Source organism: Rhinopithecus roxellana, chromosome 16, assembly GCF_007565055.1.
Source record: "Rhinopithecus roxellana isolate Shanxi Qingling chromosome 16, ASM756505v1, whole genome shotgun sequence".
Taxonomy (NCBI): Eukaryota; Metazoa; Chordata; class Mammalia; order Primates; family Cercopithecidae; genus Rhinopithecus; species Rhinopithecus roxellana.
This window is the reverse complement of record NC_044564.1, coordinates 97,870,973-97,894,577: the sequence shown is the minus strand read 5'-3', so window position 1 is coordinate 97,894,577 and position 23,605 is coordinate 97,870,973. Positions and strand designations below refer to the sequence as shown.

Sequence of the window (23,605 nt, the reverse complement as noted above, 5' to 3'; positions counted from 1 at the left end):
CTATACCGTCCTCTCAATTTTGCTGTGAACCTAAAACTGCTCTAAAAAAAATTAATCTTGACTGGGCACGGTGGCTCACGCCTGTAATCCCAGCACTTTGGGAGGCCAAGGTGGGTGGATCTCCTGAGGTCAGGAGTTTGAGACCTGCCTGGCCAACATGGTGAAACCCCATCTCTACTGAAAATACAAAATTAGCCATGTGTGGTGGAAGACGCCTGTAGTCGCAGCTACTCGGGAGGCTGACACAGGAGAATCACTTGAATCCGGGAGGCGGAAACTGCGGTGAGCATTTTTTCATACATTTGTTGGCTACTTGTAGGCCTTCTTTAAAAAAATGCCTGCTCATGGTCTTTGCCTACTTTTTGATGGAGTCATTTGTTTTTTCTTGTAGAGTTGTTTGAGTTCCTTGTAGATCTGGGCTATTAGTCCTTTGTTGGATGCACAGCTTGCAAATATTTTCTCCCATTCTTTAGGTTGTCTGTTTACTCTGTTTATTATTTGTTTTGCCATGCAGGAGCTTTTTAGTTTAATTGAGCCCCATTTGTCTATTTTGTTTTTGTTTTTTGTGCTTTTGATGTCTTAGTCATAAATCATTTGGCTATGCTAATGTCCAGAAAACTTCCTAGGTTTTCTTCTAGGATTTTTATAGTTTTAGGTCTTACACTTAAGTCTTTAATCAATCTTGAGTTACTTTTTGTATACAGTGAAAGATATGGGTCTAGTTTCATTCTTCTGCATGCAGCTACCCAATTTTCCCAGCACCCTTTATTGAATAGGGTGTCCTTTTCCCCAATGTGTATTTTTGTGGGCTTTGCTGAAAATCAGTTGGTTGTAGGTATGTGGCTTTATTTCTGGGTGCTCTCTTCTGTTACATTGAGCTATGTGGCTATTTTTATACCAGTACCATCCTGTTTTAGTTACTATACCCTTGTCATATAATTTGAGGTCAGGTAACATGATATCTCCAACTTTGTTCTTTTTGCTTAGGACTGCTTTGGCTATTCAGGCTCTTTTTTGGTTCCATATGAATTTTATTTTATTTTATTTTGAAACAGAGTTTTGCTCTGTTTCCCAGGCTGGAGTGCAGTTGCACAATCTAGGCTCACTGCAACCTCTGCCTCCTGGGTTCAAGCGATCCTCCTGCCTCAGCCTCCCAAGTAGCTGGGACTACAGGCGTATGCCACTATATGCAGCTAGTTTTTGTACTTTTAGTAAAGACAGGATTTCACCATGTTGGCCAGGCTGGTCTCAAACTCCTGACCTCAAGTGTTCCACCTGCCTCAGCCTACAAAAGTGCTAGGATTACAGGCATGAACTATGGCACTGGCCTCATATGAATTTTAGAATTGTTTTTTCTTCTGAAAAATGACATTGGCAATTTGATAGGAAGTGCATTGAATCCGAATATTGCTTTGGGCAATATCATCATTTATGATATTGATTCTTCCAATCCACAAGTATGTGGTGTTTTTCCGTTTGTTTGTGTCATCTGTGATTTCTTTCATTAGTATTTTGTTGTTCTCCTTGTAGAGATCTTCACCTCTTTGGTTAAATGTGTTACCAGGGGTATGTGTGTGTGTGTGTGTGTGTGTGTTTTGTAGCTATTATAAATGGGATTGAGGTTTTGATTTGGTTTGCAACTTGTTATTGGTATATAGGAATGCTACTGATCTTTCTGATCTTTGTGTGTTGGTTTTGCATCCTGAAAATTTGCTGAAGACATTTATCAAATCTAGGAATCTTTTGGAGGATTTTTTAGGGTTTTCAAGGTAGAAGACCATACAATCATTCAACAGAGATAATTTGATTTCTTCTTTTCCAATTTGGATGCATCTTATTCTTTTTTTTGGATGAAGTCTCTCACTCTGTCGCTGTGCTTGGGTGCAGTGGCGCAATCTCGGCTCACTGCAAGCTCCACCTCCTGGGTTCACACCATTCTCCTGCTTCAGCCTCCTGAGTAGCTGGGACTACAGGCGCCTGCAACCACGCCTGGCTAGATTTTGTATTTTGGGTAGAGACGGGGTTTTGCCATGTTGACCAGGCTGGTCTCAAACTCCTGACCTCATGTGATCCACCCGCCTGGGCCTCCAAAAGTGCTGGGATTACAGGAGTGAGCCACTGTGCCTGGCGGATGCCTTTTATTCTTTCTCTCGCCTGATTGCTCTAGCTAGAACTTCCAGTACTATGTTGAATGGGAGTTGTGTCTTTTTCCATTTCTTAGGGGGAATGCTTTTAACTTTTTCCCTTTCAGTATGACATTGGCTATGGGTTTATCTTATGTGGCTTTTACTATTTTGAGGTATATTTATTCTATGCCTACTTTGTTGAGGATTTTTATCATGAAGGGATGCGGAATTTTATTGAATGCCTTTTCTGCATCTATTGAGATGATCATATGCTTTTTGTTTTTACTCTACTTATGTGGTGAATCACATTTATTGATTTGCATACGTTGAACCATCCCTGCATCCCTGGAATAAAGCCTGCTTGATCATAGTATATTATCTTTTTGATGTACTATTGAATTGAGTTCACTAGTATTTAGTTGAGGATTTTTGCATCTGTGTTCATCAAGGATATTGGCCTGTGGTTTCCTTTCTTTGTTGTGTTCTTGCCTGGCCTTGGTATCAGGGCAATACTGGCTTTGTAGAATGAGTTAGGGAAGATTCCCTCCTCCTTGATCTTTTGAAACAGTTTCAATAGGGTTGGTACCAGTTCTTTGTACATCTGTTAGAATTTGGCTGTGAAAATGGCTGTCATGAGCTTATTTTTTGTTAGGAAAGTTTTGATTACTGATTTATGGTCCTAAAGTTTTTGCAGGAGGAAATGTATAAGAATAGCCAAGAAACTTTAAAAAGACAACAATAATGAAGATTTTCACTAGAAGCTACCAAAGTACAACATTACAGTTATTAACACTCCATGGTATTGATGGGAGAATGGACCAATGAAAAACATGGAATTTTAAAAATAAATATAAAAATTTAAGAAGAAAAAGTAGAAGAATATTTTTTAAATCTCTTGTCAGAAAAACTTCCATGAGAAATATTTTCATAATTTCATGGCAGCAAAATCTCCTTTAAAAAGACAACAAGCTTATATGAAAAAGATGGACAGATATGACAATACGTAAAAAATTTCTGTATAAAGAAATATCACATAAATAATATTAAGAGGAAACCAACAGAATGAGAGAAGTATTTGTAATGTATATAACAGATAAAAGATCGATACTCAGTATCTATAAAGAGCTACTACAAATCTGTCAGAAACAACTCAATAAAAAAAGGGCAAAAAAAACTGAACAGTAAATTCAAAAAGAAGAAATACAAATAATTATGAACAAATGTAAAATTCACCTAAACTTTAAATAATTATAGAAATTAGAAATTAAAATATTCAATGACATTTTACCTCCAAATTAATAAAACTATAAAATAATGATATCCAGTGATGGAGATAATATGAAAAAAACAAGTCCTTTTATATATGGTTGGCAGATCTGTAAATTTATAAAACATTTTTGGATGATAACTTGGCAGTATCTATCCAAACTTTAAATGTGCCTACTCTTTGAGCAAACTTTTTTCAGGAATCTATTCTGCAGAATCATTGCACAAAGAGTCTGCACTTAAATTTTTATCAATAGAGGAGTAGTTAAATAAATCATAATATAAACTGATGAAATGCTAGATGTCAGTTTAAAAGACTAGGAGAGAACTATGTATTATGATATTGAAAAAATTCTCAAGGTAAAGTGAATGTGAAAAAATGAAGTTGAAAATCTATAAATATGATATAATCACATTTATGTAAAAATAAAAAATATACATTGTGACAGAAATATGTAATTATTTAGCTAGTGTCGTTTTCCTTTCTTCCTTAGTAATAGAAGTACAACATAACTAGCTAAAAGACCACAGATCCCAGCCTCATTTGTAGCTAGGTAGCTATATGACTAAGTTCTGTCCAATAACATATAAACAGAAGTTATTACGACAGTCTTCTGGGAAGGCTCATTAAAAGGAAAACTGATAGCCAAGACATTCTCTCTTTGTCATTCCATCTTTCCTTCTCCCTCCTTTCCTTTTTTTTTTTTAACTTGAGATAGGGTCTCACTCTGTTGCCCAAGCTGGAGGGCAGTGATACAATCACAGCTTATTGCAGCCTTGAATTCCTGGGCTCAAGCAATCCTCCTACTTCAGCCTCCCAAATAGCTAGGATTACAGGTGCGCACCACCGTGCCCAGCTAATTTTTTTGTTGAGGGTAGAGATGGGGGTCTCTCTATGTTGGTCTTGAACTGGTCTTGAACTCCTGGGCTCAAGCAATCCCCTTGTCTCAGCCTTCTAAAGTGCAGGGATTACAGGCAGGAGGCACCACATCTGGCCCTTCCTTCTTTCTTGAATAAGAACATGATGGCTGGAATTCCCACAGCCATCTTGGACCATGGGGTCATAGAAGCCAACGCTAAGAATAGAAGAGCAGAAAGTTCAGAGGAGTCCAGGTCCCTGACAACCATGAAGCTGCTGTGGTACCTGCCTTCAGACTGCTTTTCCATGAGAAAACAATACGCTCCTCTGCTTCTATTTCTACTTCCATCAGTCTCTTTCAAGGCTGAACACAATTTTCATTTAATACATAAGCATGTAAAACTTAAGTACCCAGAATATATACAACCCAAAAGATTGCAGTGATTACCTCTAAGAAGGAGTTGAAGTTGGAGGAGTATAAAGGGAACACTTCAATTTTACTGTCCGTATTTCTATGGTTGAAATATTTGACAACCAAGATGGGATCATTTATTGTTGCATATAATAAACAAATTTGAAATCATTCTGTTAAAAGAAAGAGAAAAAAAAGGAAAGAGACTGGAAGAATATGGCAGGGTGGTAAGAGTGGATACCTCTGGTTGATGGAATTATCAGTTGTTGATGTTTTACTGTATTTTCCAAATAAAAAGATCACTTTAAAATAAGAACAAGATTCATCAAAAGTTATTTTCAAGGAAGAACAGCAGAAGGGAACAGAGGGAGGAGTAAGAAAAGGAGGAGTAAGAAAAGGGAAGACACGAAGCCTGGTGTTCTGAGAGAGACAGAAAAAAGAGAAAGAGCAAAAGACTGTGGAAGTTGAACCTGCAGGCAACAGTGCGGCTCTGTGCTCAGCTGCTTCCTCAAGATCCTGCTGATCGTTGTACCCAGATTCCCATAGGGCCCCAGTCCCTCCATTCTGACCAACAGCCCGGGCTGCCTGTTATAATAGGGAAGCCAAGATGTCAGAGTCTCCGATTACATACAAAGGGAAAATGACTTCAAGATGTGTAGGAGATCCCGGAGACCCATTTCAGCATGATCTGTTCCTCCTTTCTACATAGGGAAGCATCCCTGGTCTTTGACCCTTGAGGGTCTCTCAGTGAATGGGACTGAGAAGGCTGTGGGGGAGTCCTGAACACAGATACCCAGAGGGAACAAGAAATGGGGCTGAGACCCATGAGATCAATGTCTTGTTTTGCCAGGCACAGAGGTCTATATTTGTGTTTGCAGTCTGAGCATCCTGCCAGGAGTCCAGATAGGAGATAGGTGAGATGGTGATTAGGGGTTGGAGCATGCTCTGAATGTAGCCTTTTCTAAATTGGAGCTCCTCAGTATTCAAGGAAAATAGAGAAGAGTAGGCAGGAGGATGCTAGCATTCAGCATGGTCAGTACTGGAAAGACAAATGGAAAAGTAAAGCAGGAGGAAAAGAGATCAAATCAAAGAACCCAAAGGTGCCTAGGTGTTTGCTCCCGGCCTGGGATGGAATTCATATCCTAGGGTTGATCCCTTGATTAACATAAACAGAGGCAAGCAAAGAGGTGTCGCAGTTCTGGTGACTGGGAGAAAAGTCCATCTAGATTGAAATAACACCACTCTTAGGATGCAGACTGTCATAGATAATGGCAGACACCTGGGAGGATATCAAAGCCAAAATAGAAGTCCAAGGTCGCAGCTTGGTGGATTAGGGTTCAGGGAACCAAAGTATTCAACAGAAAAAGTGAGGCACTCAGTCATCTAGTGGAAGATAATAGAGAAAACTGTCAATAAGGGAAGCACAAGTTCAAGCCTGCAGCAAGATATTTGCCAAAAACAAATATGAAGAATTAGGATTTTTGAAGGATAGGATTGCTTTATTCAGCTAAGAATCATGATATTCTAAGGGTTAGACTAGCATTGGCAAATGCCTAGCAACCATTTCACGGCTCACTCATTTTCCACCTATGTAAATTAATTAATTAGTCACTAATCAATCTTGGAACAATTCCCTGTTAAACGTATACAAGATTTCATTGTTCTCCCCAAGAGAGCTCTTTGGGAAGCCACTACCAGTCACTTATAGTTAACATAGGAAGATGAAATCATTTGATACCCTAGGGATATAATACATAATTCTTCCCTGTGGATATGACCTACAGGGTATTTATGAGCTCCCCAGGGTACAGGGATTCTGTCATGAGGAGATCATCCCAGAGACAGCTCCCTCAGAACTCTCCTTGGTGCTGAAAATTGGTCTGCATTTCCCTACAGATCCCGGGATCTTGTCACTTCCCACCCTGCCACCATTGTTGACATGGATCAAACTTTCCATAGTAGCTAGAGATGCACCTTGTAAATAAACAGAACCCAGACTTCTGAGGGATGAAAAGGATTTGGTGGTAAATAATTCTGAAAGGGATGTGTTGGGAGTTAGGAGGTAGGCTCTAACAAGGTCATCACCCAGGTAACTGTGGGAGTCCATATCAGAGAAGCTATGGATGAGCACTAGAATATCCTTCAAATCACGAGAGAAGTTGAAAAGAAAATTCAAGGTTAACAACCTATGTTACAACTAGAAAACAGTGAAGATGGGGCAGGTCTCAGAGATATGAAATCAGAACCAAATTCAGGCACTAGGAAAGGCAAGTGAGACAGAATCACATGGTGCCAAAGACTTAATGTTTGTGTCCCCCAAAATTCATACGTTGAAATTGTAATCCCCAATGTGATGGCATTAAGAGGTGGGGCCCTTGGTAGATGATTAATTCATAAGGATGGAGCCTCATGAATGGGATTAATGCCTCTAAAAAAAGGAGACTCTAGAGAGCCCCATTCGCCTCTTCCACTACGTGAGGAAACAGCTGGAAGATGCCGTCTGTGGAATGGTAGGTATGTCCTCACTAGACACCAACTGTGCTGGTGTCTTGATCTTGGACTTCCTAGACCCCAGAACTGTGAGAAATAAATTTCTGTCATTTATAAGCCACCCAATCTATGGTATTCTTTTATGTAGCCCGAAGGGACTAAGACACATGGACATTGATGAAATTGTACTAGACAGATTTTTCCTTGTTCATGGATACTTATTTCTTCATGGATACTTTTTAACAGGACATTTTGTCTTTTTTAAAAAAAAATAACATATAGTTATTGTAGGAACACTGGGAAGAAAACAAAAGTAGAAATAACGGGAAAGATATTGCCCACAATCCAGAGACAATAACTGTTATCATTTTGGCATATTTCATTTGTCTGTTTTCCTTGAATATTGACACAATTGAGATGATATTTTTACATCCCAATTTTTCACTTAACATTATGTTATTAGCATCTTCTCATGTTTAAAACTCTATATAAAAGTCATTTGTGGCCAGGTGCAGTGACTTGCCCTGTAATCCCAGCACATAGGGAGGTCAAGGTGGGAGGAACGTTTGAGCCCAGGAGTTTGAGACCAGCCTGGACAACATAAAAAGACCCCATCTTTAAACAAATATGTATTTAAACATTATTGGGGAATGGTTGGTCATGCATGCTTGTAGTTCTAGGTACTTGGAAGGCTGAGGCAGAAGCATGGCTTGAGCCCAGGGATTCGTGGTTACAGTGAGCTATGATGGTGCCATTGCATTCCAGCCTGAGCAAGAGTGAAATCCTGTCCCTAAAATAAATGAATAAATGGCCAGGTGTGGTGGCTCATGCCTGTAATCCCAGCACTCTGGGAGGCTAAGACAGACGGATCACCTGAGGTCAGGAGTTCGATACCAGCCTGGCCAATATGGTGAAACCTTATCTCTATTAAAAATACAAGTTAGTCAGGCATGGTGGCATGTGCTTGTAATCCCAACTACTCAGGAGACTGAGGCAGGAGAATTGTTTGAACCCAGGAGGCAGAGGTTGCAGTGAGCTGAGATCATACCACTTCATTCCAGCCTGGGTGACAGAGCAAGACTCTGTCTCAAAATAAACAAAATAAAATAAAAGAATAAATAAGAAACATTTGTAGTGGTTGTATCATATAACATCATATATGGATGAACCATAATCTATTTTTTTTTTTTTTGAGATAGAGTCTCACCCTGTCACCCAGGCTGGAGTGCAGTGACACAATCTCGGCTCACTGCAACCTCTGCTTCCAGGCTCAGGTGGTTCTTGTGTCTTAGCCTCTTGAGTAGCTGGGATTACAGGTGTGTGTCACCACGTCTGGCTACTATTTTGGGGATTTTTTTTTTTTTTTTTTTTTTTTTTTTTTTTTTTAGTACAGACAGGTTTTGCACATTGGCCAGCCTGGACCATAATCTATTAATTGTTCTCTTTTTTTTTTTTTTTTTTTTTTGAGACGGAGTCTGGCTCTGTCGCCCAGGCTGGAGTGCAGTGGCCGGATCTCAGCTCACTGCAAGCTCCGCCTCCCGGGTTCACGCCATTCTCCTGCCTCAGCCTCCCGAGTAGCTGGGACTACAGGCGCCACCACCTCACCCGGCTAGTTTTTTGTATTTTTTTAGTAGAGACGGGGTTTCACCGTGTTAGCCAGGATGGTCTCGATCTCCTGACCTCGTGATCCGCCCGTCTCGGCCTCCCAAAGTGCTGGGATTACAGGCTTGAGCCACCGTGCCCGGCCTTGTCCTCTTTTATTGTATATATTTTTGGGCTGCTTCTATTCTTGATTTTTTATGAAAATCACATCAATGGTATGTAATTGAATATACTTGTGCCAATATTTCTATTTTCTTAAACTCCAAGAAATACAATCACAAACTAAACTTTTAAAGCTCCTGACACATCTTGTTCGATTGTCTTTGAGAGATATTGTACCCATTTACCCTCTCTCCAATGTAGCAGAGAGCCTGGATTATCACTTCCATACCAACGACATCAGTTAGGATATAGGCTAAACTGTCATAGCAAAAAGATCAGAAAACACAGTTACTCAAGCAAGCTGGACATTTCTTTTTTTTTTTTTCACATAAGAATCTAAAGGTAAGAAGCCCCAAGCTGAGGAGGCAGTTCTCATTGAAAACATTCTGGGACTGTAGTTCCTTCATCTTCATCTGCCATCCCCTGGGGGACTGTCTCCAACTCTGTGATCAAAGGCCCTCCAGGTCCTCATTTGATTTTATTCTGCAAGAAAGGAGAGGGAAAGGCGGTAGAGAGCAGATGATTTTGTTTGGGGCAAGTGAACTGGATATTAGCCTCTCCAGATCCATGCTCTGTTCTGCTCTGTGCCTTGGAGCTGACCTCTATAGATTTCCTTGTCCTTTGGCTTACAGCTTAGTTCAGCCAATGGAAGACTGCAGTAGGAGATCAGAGGATGTAGTCAAAAGATCAGGGTACCGAGTGCTCTGGCTCACTCCTTGCTGGGAGTTGCCTGTGTCCCTTTATTGAAAGCCACAGCTCCTGGCCAGACACAGTGGCTCATGCCTGTGATCCTAACACTTTGGGAGACTGAGGTGGGTGGATCACCTGAGGTCAGGAGTTCGAGACCAGCCTGGCCAACATGCTGAAACCCTGTCTTTACTAAAAACACAAAAAATAGCCAGGTGTGATGGCGGGCAACTGTAATCTCAGCTACTCGGGAGGCTGAGGCAGGAGAATCTCTTGAATCCGGTGGGTGGAGGTTGCAGTGAGCTGAGATCACACCACTTCACTCCAGCCTGGGTGAAAGAGCAAAACTCTGTCTCAAAAAAAAAAGAAAAAGAAAAGAAAAGAAAGCCACAGCTCCTGTCAGATAGTCTGCACCGTGCCATTCTCTCTGAGCTTCTATTTGCTTCTTTCTCCAGTCTCTAAGGCCTAGAGAAGATAAGAGCTCCCTGTTGTTGCTCGCCTAGGGGTACTGCATCACCTCCTGTTACTTTTCCTAAACCTGCCTGCAGTGACTTTTGACAACAGCTGCTCATAGTCTGACCAAACTTCACAAGGTAAAGAGCACAGCCTTCTAGAAGACTCAGACATCAGCTGCAAATTTGGGGTTTCCCAGACTACCCCCACTTCTAACCAGCTGACTACAAATCCAGGGATCCTCACTACTCCCTCAGGTTCAGTCATTCTAGAATAATGTAACTGTGCAAGGGGTTCACCTTCCCCGCTGCCTAGACAGAGCTGATTTTTCAAGACACGGGAATTGTAATAGAGGAAGAATAATTCACACAGAGCTGGCTGTGTGGGAAACTGGAGTTTTCTTATTACTCAAATCAGTCTCCCTGAACAATCAGGGAGCAGAGTTTTTAAGGACAACTTGGTGGGTAGGGGGAAGTCAGTGAGCCAGGAGTGCTGATTGGTCAGAGATGAAATCACAGAAAGTCGAAGCTGCCTTTTTATGCTGAGTCAGTTCCTGGGTAAGGACCATAAGATCAGATGAGCCAGTTGATTGTTCTGGGTGGGGCCGGCTGATTCATCAAGTACAGGGTCTGCAAAATATCTCAAGCCCTGATCTTAGGAGTAGTCCAGGGAGGGTTATAATCTTGTAGCCTCCAGTTGCATAACTCCTAAATCGTGATTTCTAATGTTGTGTCCTACAAATGCAATCTAGTTCCCAAGCAAGAAGGTCTGCTTTGGGAAAGGGCTGTTAATGTCTTTGTTTTAACTACAAACTGGGTTTCTCTCAAAGATAGTTCAGCCTACACCCAGAAATGAGCAAGGACTGTTTGGAGGTTAGAAGCAAGATGGGGTGCCGGGTGCAGTGGCTCACGCCTGTGATCCCAGCACTTTGGGAGGCCAAGGCGGGTGGACCACCTGAGGTCAGGAGTTCAAGACCAGCCCGGACAACATGTCAAAACCCATCTCTACTAAAAATACAAAACATTAGCCAGGCATGTCGGTGCGCATCTGCAGTCTCAGCTACTTGGGATGCTGAGGCAGGAGAATCTCTTGAACCCGGGAGGCGGAGGTTGCAGTGAGTCGAGATCACGCCATTGCACTCCAGCCTGGGTGACGGAGAGAAATTCTGTCTCAAAAAAGAAAAAAAAAAAGAAAGAAAGAAAGAAAGAAAGAAAAAGAAAAAGAGAAAGAAACAAGATGGATTCGGTTAAGTTAGGTCTCTTTCACTGTCTCAGTCATAATTTTGCAAAGGCAGTTTCAATAACTCGTAGAATTCAGGATAGCATCATACATATGGTTAGCAGGAAGATACAAATCAGAATCAGCCAAAGGAAAAGCTGCATAGGGCAACGTCTGGAAGCATCCCAAACATCAAGCTTCCATCATCCTCAGGGAGCCGCTACCCTCCCAGCACATCAATATGCATAGTATGGACAACCAGGGAAGCTCACTTAAATGACAGTATCCAGACTTTCTATTGGAGCTTTATTTCATAGGCTGATTAAATCATGGCCATGAGGTTGAACTCAACCTTTATACCCTAGCTGTCCCCAGAGGTAGGGCTGATATCAGGTGACTCAAAGTCCCAGCTGTCTTATCACATGGTTGGACATTCTGGCATAGTCAGTCTCCACCCTGACCCTAGCATAAACTTCCTAGGAACCATGGTCACCTAAACCATCAGGTGTGACCCATGGGGGACATCATGAATAACAAAGATACTTTTTTTACTCAGGAAGTTCCAGGGGTTTGAAGATTACCTCCCGGGAACCAGGAATGAGGCCAACAAATTCTTTTTGTTTGTTTTGAGAAAGAATCTTGTGACCAGGCGAGGTGACTCATGCCTGTAATCCCAGCACTTTGGGCGACTGAGGCAGGCAGATCACTTGAAGCCAGGAGTTTGAGACCAGCCTGGCCAACATGGTGAAGCCTGTCTCTACTAAAAATACAAAAATTTGCCTGGCATGGTGGCACACACCTGTAATCCCAGCTACTCGGGAGGCTGAGGTAGGAGAATCATTTCCACTCAGGAGGCAAAGGTTGCAGTGAGCTGAGATAGTGCCACTGCACTCCAGTCTGGGTGACAGAGTGAGACTCAGTCTCAAAAAAAAAAAAAAAAAAACCAAAAAAAAAAAAAACTCTCCCTCTCGAGAGAGGGAGAAAGGTTCTTGCTTTGTCACTCAGGCTGGAGTACAGTGGTGCAATCATGACTCACTGCAGCCTTGACCTCCTGGGCCAGCAAATTATTTATTATATACTGTCCACACTGTCTCACGCATCTATGTGAAGAGACCACCAAACAGGATTTGTGTGAGCAACAGGGCTGTTTATTTCACCTGGGTGCAGGTGGGCTGAGCCCGAAAAAAGAGTCAGCCAAGGGTAGTGGGATTATCATTAGTTCTTACAGGTTTTGGGATAGGCAGTGGAGTTAAGAGCAGTATTTTGTGGCCAGGGAGTGGATCTCGCAATGTATATTCTCAAGGGTGGGGAGAATTACAAAGAACCTTCTTAAGGATGGGGGAGATTACAAAGTATGTTGGTCAGTTAGGGTGGGGCAGAAACAAATCACGAGTGGAATGTCATCACTTCACTTCTTTTGTGCATCTTCAGTTGCTTCAGGCCATCTGGATGTCTACGTGCAGGTCACAGTGGATAGGATGGCTTAGCTTGGGCTCAGAGGCCTGACAACCACTCCTGGCACATTCCATTGGTGAGATCTTAGTCATATTACCATATCTGCTACAGAGTAGTTTGGGAAATACAGTCTGTATCTAAGCATTCTTATGCCATCAGAAATTCTGTTACTATGGAAGATAGAATGTATTTTGAGGGAATAAACGGCAGTGTGAGTTGGGTGCTGTGGCACATGCCTGTAGTCCTAGCTACTCAGGAGACTGAGGTGGGAGGACTACTTGAACCCAGAGTCTAGCCTGGGCAACACAGCTAGATCCCATCTCTTAAAACAACAATGATGATAATAGTAATAGCAATCTGCCACACTGTGCTAGGCACTAACATTTTAAATTCATCACCAGTTTGATAGGCAAAAGATAGTATTTTGACATATCACTTTTGCCATCTTTTTTTTTTTAAGACAGAGTCTCACTGTGTCGTCCAGGCTGGAGTGCAGTGGTACTGTCTTGGCTCACTGCAACCACCACCTAATCCAGCTAATTCCTGTATTTTTAATAGAGTCAGGGTTTCACCGTGTTGGCCAGGTTGGTCTCGAACTCCTGACCTCAGATGATCTGCCCTGTTCAGCCTCCCAAAGCGCTGGGATTACAGGCATGAGCCACCATGCCCGACCTACTTTGCCTTTTTTGACTACTAGAAATAAACATCCCTTTGTAACTGGAAAGGGCTTCTAATGTAGACCCCAAGAGAGGGTTTTTGAAACTTGCACAGGAAAGAATTTGGGGTGAGTCCATAGAGTAAAGCGAAAGCAAGTTTATTAAGAAAGTAAAGGAAAGGCCAGGTGTGGTGGCTCACACCCGTAATCCCAACACTTTGGGAGGCCGAGGTGGGCGGATCACCTGGGGTCAGAAGTTCGAGACCAGCCTGGCCAGCATGGCGAAACCCTGTCTCTACTAAAAATACAAAAATTAGCTGGGTGTGGTGGTGAGTGCCTGTAACCCCAGCTACTCCGGAGGTTAATGCTGGAAAATTGCTTGAATCCGGGAGGCAGAGGTTGCAGTGAGCTGAGATGGTGCCATTGCACTCCAGCCTGGGCGACAAGAGCAAAACTCTGTCTCAAAAAAAAAAAGAAAAAGAAAAAGAAAATAAAGGAATAAAAGGATGGCGATTCCACTGGCAGAGTAGCAGCATGGGCTTCTCAACTGTGTATACTCATAGTTATTTCTTGATTATATGCTAAATAAGGGGTGGATTATTCATGAGTTTTCCTGGAAAGGGGCAGGCAATTCACGGAACCAAGGGTTCCTCCCCCTTTAAGACCATATAGGGTAACTTCCTGACGTCACCGTGGCATCTGTAAACTGTCATGGCGTTGGTAGGAATCTGTTAGTCTGTGAATGCATTATAATTAGTGTATAATGAGTACTGATAACAACCAGAGGTCATTTTCGTTGCTATCTTGGTTTTGGTGGGTTTTGGCCAGCTTCTTTACCACAACCTGTTTTATCAGCAAGGGCTTTATGACCTTCTGCCAACTAACTAACCTCCTGGGAATGCAGTCCAGGAGGTCTCAGCCTTATTTTACCCAGCCCCTATTCAAGATGGAGTCACTCTGGTTCGAATGCCTCTCACATTTTCATTTTTTTCTCTTGGTCATTTGTCTTTATTTTACTGTGATTTTTTTTTTTTATCAGGTTTTTGGTTCACTTTTCCATTGGCTTTCTAAAGTGTTTTATTGATCCAATGATCTCTTCTAGGTTTCAAGATAGCAACTGTTTTCTGTCAAAGCAACATAGAACAACATTAACAAAAAAAAGGCCAGGTGCGGCGACTCATGCCTATGTAATCCCAGCACTTTGGGAGGCCGAGGCCGGCGGATCACCTGAGGCCAGGAGTTCAAGACCAGCTTGGCCAACACGGCAAAACCCCATCTCTACTAAAAGTACAAAAAATTAGCCAGGCGTGGTGGTGGGCTCCTGTAATCCCAGCTACTTGGAAGGCTGGGAGGCAGGAGAATTGCTTGAACCCGGGAGGCAGAGGCTGCAGTGAGCAGAGATCACGCCATTGCACTCCACCCTAGGCAGCAAGAGCAAAACTCCATCTCAAAAAAAGGATGAGTTCATGTCCTTTGTAGGGACATGGATGCAGCTGGAAACCATCATTCTCAGCAAACTATCGCAAGAACAGAAAACCAAACACTGCATGTTCTCATTCATAGGTGGGAATTGAACAATGAGAACACTTGGACACAGGAAGGGGAACATCACACGTCGGGGCCTGTTGTGGGGTGGGAGGAGAGGGGAGGGATAGCATTAGGAGATTTACCTAATATAAATGACGAGTTAATGGGTGCAGCACACCAACATGCCACATGTATACATATGTAACAAACCTGCACGTTGTGCACATGTACCCTAGAACTTAAAGTATAATAAAAAATAAGTTAAAAAAAGAAAGAAAGAAAATAAAAGAAATAGAAAAAAAAAAAAAGGCTCATGCCTGTAATCCCAGTACTTTGGGAGGCTGAGGTGGGTGGATCACTTGAGCCCAGGAGTTTGAGACCAGTCTGGGCAACAGAGCGAAAACACATCTCTACAAAAAACACAAAAATTAGCTGGGCATGGTGGCACACACCTGTAAGTCTCAGCTACTTGGAAGGTTGAGGTGGGAGGACCGCTTGAGCCTGGGAACCGGAGGTTGCAGTGAGCCAAGATTGTGCCACTGCACTCCAGCCTGGGCAACAGAATGACACTTTGTCTCAAAAGAACAAAACACATAGCTGAGGGCGGTGGCTCATTCCTGTAATCCCAGCACTTTGGGAGGCCGAGGCAGATGGATCACTTGAGGTCAGGAGTTCGAGATCAGCCTGGCAAACATGGTGAAACCCAGTCTCCACTAAAAATACAAAAATCAGCTGGGTTTGGTGGCAGGCACCTGTAATCCCAGCCATTCAGGAGACTGAGGCAGGAGAATTGCTTGAACCCAGGAGGTGGAGGGTTTTTTTTTTTTGAGGCAGTGTCTCCCTCTGTCGCCCAGGCTGGAGTCCAATGGTGTGATCTTGGCTCACTGCAACCTCCGCCTCCTGGGTTCAAGCGATTCTACCGCCTCAGCCTCCTGAGTAGCTGGGATTGCAGGCGCGCGTCACCATGCCAGGCTAATTTTGGTATTTTTAGTAGAGACAGGGCTTCACCATGTTGGTTAGGTTGGTCTCGAACTCCTGACCTCGTGATCCGCCCACCTTGGCCTCCCAAAGTGCTGGGATTACAGGCGTGAGCCACGGCGCCCAGCCTAATGCGGGAGGCGGAGGTTGCAGTGACCCAAGATTGTACCACTGCACTCCAGCCTGGGCGACAAGAGTGAGACTCCATCTCAAAAACAGAAAAACGCAAACAGCAAAAACAAAAAAACTAGTTCAAAAATGAAACACAAAAACTAAAAAAAAAAAAAAAAAAAAAAGCACTTAAAAAGACCAACTTCCCTGAGCCTCATGTTGTCAGGCCACTCTCCTCTGCCCATTTACTCCAGGTGGCCTCACAGGTGATGCTTCTTGGTCTCTTTCCTCTAGTTCTAGGTCTACCCCAGGCAACTTTATGTGCCGTCATCTGGGAGCAGTTAAAAGTAAGTATATGTCTATGGTCTCCGACAAATGATGAGTCCCCTTTCTCAGGTTCAAATCCTGTGTTCAGGGGGCAGGAGATAGGTACCTTACTGGCAGCCTATTTTCCAAGAACTCCCTGACCCTAGATGTCTGGTGAGTTTCGGCCCCTTCTGTTGCAATCTGTCAGCTGCCCACTTCTGGAGGATTCTGGTTAGCTCAGTCAGCAGGCTGTGACTTCACCAGATACCATCCTTCATGTCTTAGTTTGAGCTTTCTCCAAAACAGAGCCTGAGACAAGGACTTGGGGACTGGGAGTTTAGTAACACCAGGAAACTGGAGCAAGGGAGAAGGAGGAATGAGCCAGGGGAGGAGCAGTGCCAAGAAAGGGTGTGTTAGGGTGTGTTATTGGACTGGGCAAATGAGGGTTGACTTTAGCTGGGGACTCTCCAAGGAACTTTATTTCATTTTTTTGTCATTTTTTTTTTCCTTTTTGTGGAGAACAGGGTCTCACTATATTGCCCAGGCAGGTCTCGAACTCCTGGGCTCAAGCTATTCTCCTACCTCCGCCTCCCTAAGAGCTGGGATTACAGGCATGAGCCACCGCACCTGGCCCAAGGAACTTTATAGAACGCACTTGAGAACCGTGTCTTGCTGGATCAGAAAACAAGAGCCCAAAATGAAGGCCTCAGAAGCAAAAGTTTTTTTTCTTTTCTTTCTTTCTTTCTTTTTTTTATTTTTTTGAGACAGAGTCTTACTTTATCTCCCAGGCTGGTATGCAGTGGCACCATCTTGGTGGCTCACTGCACCTTCCACCTACCAGGTTCAAGCAGTTCTCATGCCTCAGCCTCCTGAGTTGCTGGGATTACAGATGTCACCACTATGCCTGGTTATTTTTTGTATTTTTAGTAGAGATGGGGTTTCACCATGTTGGCCAGGCTGGTCTTGAACTCCTGACCTGAGGTGATCCGCCTGCCTTGGCCTCCCAAAGTGCTGGGATTACAGGCCTAAGCACCCCCGGCAAAATTTTTTCTCTGGCTTTCTCCTGCCCTTCTGTCTCTGAGTCCCATTCTCCCCCAAGGCTAGCCATAGAAACTAGAATCCTTCTTCCCTAAGGCAGTTTATAGAAACCAGAACCCCCTTTTCCCGAAACCAACCATAAAACCTTAAAAAATTACTCCAACTTTCCATCTGCTTTCTATGTAAAAACTGGTCATAAAGAAATGATCTGACTTACCTTGTTTGGCTTGTAGGTCATAAGATCCCCATTCCAGAGGGGGTCCTGTCCCATACTCAGAAGGAAGGAACGCTGTTCAGAAAGGGCAAGAAGAATCTGGACAGACAGGCTGTTCAGAGACGGCAAGAGGAATCTAGACAGACAGGCGCTGCTGGATTTCCCCACTGCATCTGTTAGCATTTGATCAATCCCCTTTTGTCCAATCATATTTCTACACGGCTGTCCATACTTGGCTAAATTTAAACATAAAAATGGACAGTTTCCCCTGTAGACTAGGGTCTTCATTCTGAAGGCTCCAGGTACCTGTGACTAACATTTGTGTGCCTTATCTCCAATTAATCTAACTTATCTGAGTTGATTTTTCAGTGAACCTTCAAAGCGGGAAGGGGAAATCTTCCCTTGGCCTCCACAGTCTCTAAAGGACAGCTGACAGAAACAGACATTTGTCCACTGGTTCCCCAACAACCTCCCAACACCTTTGTTGGCTGAAAGTTGACCACAAGACAGTCAACTCTCCGGACTTTCCAGCTGCCTTGGAAAAACCCTAAGTGTCCACCCCAGCTGCAGTCGAAATTAGAGGTGGGTTAAGCAGATCTGGTGTGTGCCAGAAATAGCACTGGTTGCATTGTACTTTTTAAAATATGTAAATACCTCAACCACATACTAACAAAAACATATGTGTTGTGTTTGGGGTAGATTCATGCCCGAAGCAGTCTGGGACCTCAGAAATATGGTGCGTGGGGAAGGAAGGGCTAGAAGCTGGCCCACACGGGAAGAAGTCTGCAGGGGGCAAGAGTGTGTCAGACTCAGATGGGGATGGGACACAGAGTGTGAAGAAATGGAGTGGCTTGGCCGGCAGTGGCCCTGGCTGCAAGGCAGCTGAGGATGCTGACCTAGCTTTAAAGGGCTGGGCAGGCTGACCTGAAGCGGAGACAACAATGTTCCCAACCCAGGGGAATCAGGGAAGGCGAGGGCCACCTGTCCCATGAGAACAAGGCATCCACAAACATACAAAAAATACAAGCAAGGATGTTCATCTTAGTGGTAACTATTCTAGTGATTCAGAACTGTAAGCTGGGCATTGATTACAAATCATGGTGTGACCATTAAAAAGAGTCATTTGCAGGAATGACAGAAGACAGAGGGCATATGGAACTGCACTGGGTGAAATCCATGCTGTGGGAAAGTCTACCATCAAGTGGCATTGACCAGTGTTCCTCTACAGGCTGCTTTTTTTTTTTGAGACTGAATCTCTGTCACCCAGGTTGAAGTGCAATGGTGTGATCTCAGCTCACTGCAACCTCTGCCTCCTGGGTTCAAGCAATTCTCCTGCCTCCGTCTCTTGAGTAGCTGGAATTACAGACTCCCACCATCATGCCCAGCTAATTTTTGTATTCTTAGTAGAGACGGGGTTTTACCATTTTGGCCAGGCTGATCTTGAACTCCTAACCTCAGGTGATCCACCCGCCTCGGCCTCCCAAAGTGTTGGGATTACAGGCGTGAGCCACTGCTCCCGGCTACAGGCTGCTTTTAAGGAAAAGAACAAGATGGAGGGAGAACCTGTAGACTAAAATAATTAAAAGACACCCCAATTTTTTTAAATGGCCAGAACTAAACTGCAGTGTCTAAGTATGTCCACTTGATTGATAAAGCTACAAAGAAATGCAAAGAAGCAATTGGCACAAACGTCAGGATAGTGGGTTATTTTTTGGGGAGTGAATGGGGAGCTGTGGTGACCAGGCAGGAAACAGGGAAGTCTTCAGGAGGCTGTGGAAGTTCTCAATCTTGAACCAGTTAGTGGTTACAAGGGTGTTTGTTTATTACGGTTCGTAAAGCTATACACTTATTTTAGAAGATGAAATAAAAATAGGGAAAGATGTTGTAGAAGAATGTTAAATAACATGAAAAATGCTTGCCCATATCATTATGGGAAAAGGCAGATTGAAAATCATTAAGTATACTATGATGCCACTTTGTGGGTGGATGGATGGATGGATGGATGGATGGATGGATGGATGGATGGATGGACGGATAGCTAGGTAAGTAGGTAAATGGATAGATGAATGGATGGATGGATGAATGAATGGATAGATGGATGGATGGGTAGACGGATAGACAGATAGACAGGTAGGTAGGTAGATGGATGGATGAATGGATGATCAAAAGGATGGATGGATAGATGATACAGAGATAGATAGATACAGACAGATAGATAGAGATAGATAGACAGAGATAGATAGATAGATAGATAGATAGATAGATAGATAGATAGATAGATAGATAGATGTAAAAAATGATCATGGAGGAAAATACACCAAGGTGTTACTAGTAGTTAATGTTTGGAAGTAGGCTTTTTCTGACTTTTGTTTTCTTTTACCATTCTGTGCCATGTGAGTCTTGTACAGTGAATATTTTTGTTTCTCATGAATCACTTAAATAAATGTTACTTTTATTTATTTTAATCTTCAAAAAGTGGCATTTGGGACTGGGCATGGCAGCTCACACCTGTAATCCCAGCACTTGGGGGGTGGATCACCTGAAGCTAGGAGTTTGAGACCAGCCTGGCTAACATGGTGAAACCCCATCTCTACTAAAAATACAAAATTAGCCAGGCACTGTGGCACATGCCTGTAGTCCCAGCTACTTGGGAGGCTGAGGCAGGAGGACTGCAACCTCCGTCAAGAGGTTGCAGCGAGCCAAGATCGCCCCACTGCATTCCAACCTGGGTGACAGAGTGAGACTCAGTGTCAAAGAAAAAAAAAGAAAGAAAGAAAAGAAAGAAAGAAAGAAAGAAAGAAAGAGGAAAGAAGAAAGAAAAAAGAAGGAAAGAGAAAGAAAGAGAGAAAGAGAAAGAGAGAGGAAAGAAGAAAGAAAAATGAAAGAAAGAAAGAAAGAAGGCAAGAAAGAAAAACAAAGGCAGAAAAGCACTTGGAGCACTCGGAAGAAAGCAGCAGGTGCACAGCCTTCTTCACTCTTACAGCCATTCTTCCCTAACACACTGAAAAGGCTTTCACACCCCCTAATACTCCCAGAATTAGCTAAGAGTAGACCCCTCATTTTTAAAAGGTCTGACTTTTTTGGTAGTGGTATTAATGTTGATTCAGGAGAGAACATTGAAATAAATAGCTCATGGAAAATACCATGGTACTCTAAGAGTTTCTGGCCCTGGCAGGGTCCGAGGTGCATTTGACACAGGTTGATGCCAGGATCCAGCAGACGCCTGGGAGTGTCCCTGAGGCTGGATCAAGAACCTGGCTGGGTGTGGTGAGACTGGGTCCACCCTTTGACTCTGCCAGGGACGCAGGACTCCTTGGGGACTCTGGTCAGAGGAGGCCTTTGCTGGTCAGAGTAGTGAAGGAAGTGGGCGGGTTTCCTCCCTAGCTGAGAGGAGATAGAGATGGGGTGTGCCTCAGGAGCCACAGCCTCATCACCCCCAGGACAGCCCACCTTCCTGCCCTGCACATCCTCTGAGGCCCCCGGGCTGAGTGAACAGCACTGCCAGCCCAGGACCCCAGGCCAGAATTGGGACACATCCTTGACTCGCCCCTCTCCCCTCTTTCCCAGCATCCCATCCATGCCACGCCCATCTCTCAGGGTCTCCCATTTGTCTCCATCCCAAGCTGCTTGTTGTTGTTATTTGTTTTTGAGACAGAGTCTCGCTCTGTCACCCAGGCTGGAGTGCAGTTACGTGATCTCGGCTCACTGAAACCTCTGCCTCCTGGGCTCAAGTGATCCTCCTGTCTTTGCCTCCTGAGTAGCTGGGACCATACCATGAGCCACCACATCTGGCTAACTTTTTTGATCTTTTTTTTTTTTTTTTTTTTTTTTGAGACGGAGTCTCACTTTGTCGCCCAGGCTGGAGGGCAGTGGCGCAATCTCGACTCACTGTCAGCTCGAGCTCCGCCTCCCAGGTTCACACCATTCTCCTGCCTCAGCCTCCCAAGTAGATGTGACTACAGGCACCCGCCACCATGCCCGGCTGATTTTTTGTATTTTCAGTAGACACGGGGTTTCACCATTTTGGCCAGGACGGTCTCAATCTCTTGACCTCATGAACCACCCTCCTCGGCCTCCCAAAGTGCTGGGATTACAGGCGTGAGCCACCGCACTCGGCCTTTGATTTTTTTTTTTTTAGAGATGGGGTCCCACTATGTTGCCCAGGCTGGTCTCGGACTCCGGGCCTCAGGCAATCCTCCAGCCTCAGCCTGCCAAAGTGCTGAGATTACAGGCATGAGCCACTGCGCCCAACCTCCAAGTTACTTTTCCTGTCCAGCTCTCAGCCCTCGCTGATGCTCACTGCTGTGGCTGCTCCACAATGGACAACACATGCCCCCTAGGGATCCCGATAGAGTGCATACTCGCCGCCTCCAGGCACGGTGCTGAGCACTTTGCCCATATCAATGCCTTTCATTCTCACAACCACACGAGGCAGATGCTATTAGGACTCCATTTTCCAGAGGAAGACCTTGAGGCTCAGGGCTCACCTGTCAATTGCCCGATGTCACAGTGACATTAGTGATGAAGACAGGACTCAAACACAGACAGCCTGGATCCAGAGCCCAAAGGCTCCACCCCAGGTTTGGAGACAGAAAATGAGAGATCTGGAATCAGACAGATCTCTCACAGCAGCTGCCTGCAAGCTGCATGGCCTTAGGACATTCATTCACCCCATATCTCTCTCTCTCTCTCTCTCTCTCTCTCTCTCTCTCTCTCTCTCTCTCTCTCTCTCGACTGAGTCTTGCTCTGTCCCCCAGTCTGGAGTGCAGTGGTGCAACCTCGGCTCACTGCAACCTCCGCCTCCCAGGTTCCAGCGATTCTCGTGCCTCAGCCTTTCCAGTAGCTGGGATTACAGGTGTGTGCCACCATGTCCGGCTAATTTTTGTATTTTTAGTAGAGATGGGGTTTTACCATGTTGGCCAGGCTGGGTTCGAACTCCTGACCTCAAGTGATCCGCCCGCCTTGGCCTCCCAAAGTGCTGGGATTACAGGCATGCGCCACCGTGTCTGGCCTCACCCCATCTCTCGAGTCTCAGTATGCGTGGTGTCGGTGCCGATCTTGCCTTGGGTTGCGGAGAAGGGAGGAGGAAACTGTGCACATAAAGGGCTTCCACCGTGCTTGGCACAGGATGGCGCTCAGTGAGTGTGAGCTACTATCTCATCGATGACTACCCCTCCCACCTCCGTCTCCACTCCCATGTACCACCCAGCAGGCTGAGTCATCTTCCTAAAATGCCATCTTGGTCCCTTAATTATTCCCTGATGAAAACCTTCCACATCTCTCCAAGGTGCCTCATTGCTTTCAAGATAAAATGCTTTCTCTTGACCGCGGGATTCCGGGCCTTCCTGACATGACCAGCTCATTCCCTGCCCTCTCCTCTCATGCCTCACCCCCTCTCCTCCTGCTCCTGGTCCTCACTTGCCTTTCTCTGATGAACCAGGCCCCTCAATGCCCTTGTCTCTGCACACGCTGTTCCCATGCCCCGGGAAGCAATCCTCCACCATGCCCAGTAGGCTATCTGCTGCTCATACCTCCTCAAGTTCAAGGTCGCCACCTTTGTTGCTTCTCTTCTCTCCCTGCAGTCGGATCAGCCAACACGCTCCCCTTCACTCCTGCCTTTACTAATAGTAAAGAATGTCTTTACTATTCTTCTTGCCATGTCAGCTGCAGTTGGGGTTTCTGTGTCTGCTACTAGAATATAAGCTTCTTGGCTAGGCGTGGTGGCTCACACCTGTAATCCCAGCACTTTGAGGGGCCGAGGCAGGTGGATCACTTGGGGCCAGGAGTTTGAGACCAGCCTGTCCAACATGGTGAACCCCCATCTCTATTAAAAATACAAAAATTAGGCCAGGCACGGTGGTGCATGCTTGTAATCCCAGCTACTTGGGAGGCTGAGGCAGGAGAATTGCTTGAACCCGGGAGGTAGAAGTTGCAATGAGCTGAGATCACGCCACTGCACTCCAGCCTGGGCAACAGAGCAAGACTCCATCTCAAAAAAAAAAAAAAAAAAAAAAAGAATATAAACTCTTTGAGGCTGAGACCATAT

At 44.4% G+C, this 23,605-nt stretch overlaps 1 long non-coding RNA gene across 1 annotated transcript; it reads right to left on the bottom strand.

The window, feature by feature from the left end:
• Positions 1–9,219: 9,219 nt before the first annotated feature.
• On the bottom strand, positions 9,220–17,956 carry LOC115893862. The gene is made up of 2 exons (XR_004053885.1): positions 17,563–17,956; positions 9,220–9,400 (listed from the first exon to the last, which is right to left on the bottom strand). It is a non-coding gene; the product is annotated as an uncharacterized LOC115893862 (long non-coding RNA).
• Positions 17,957–23,605: the final 5,649 nt, after the last annotated feature.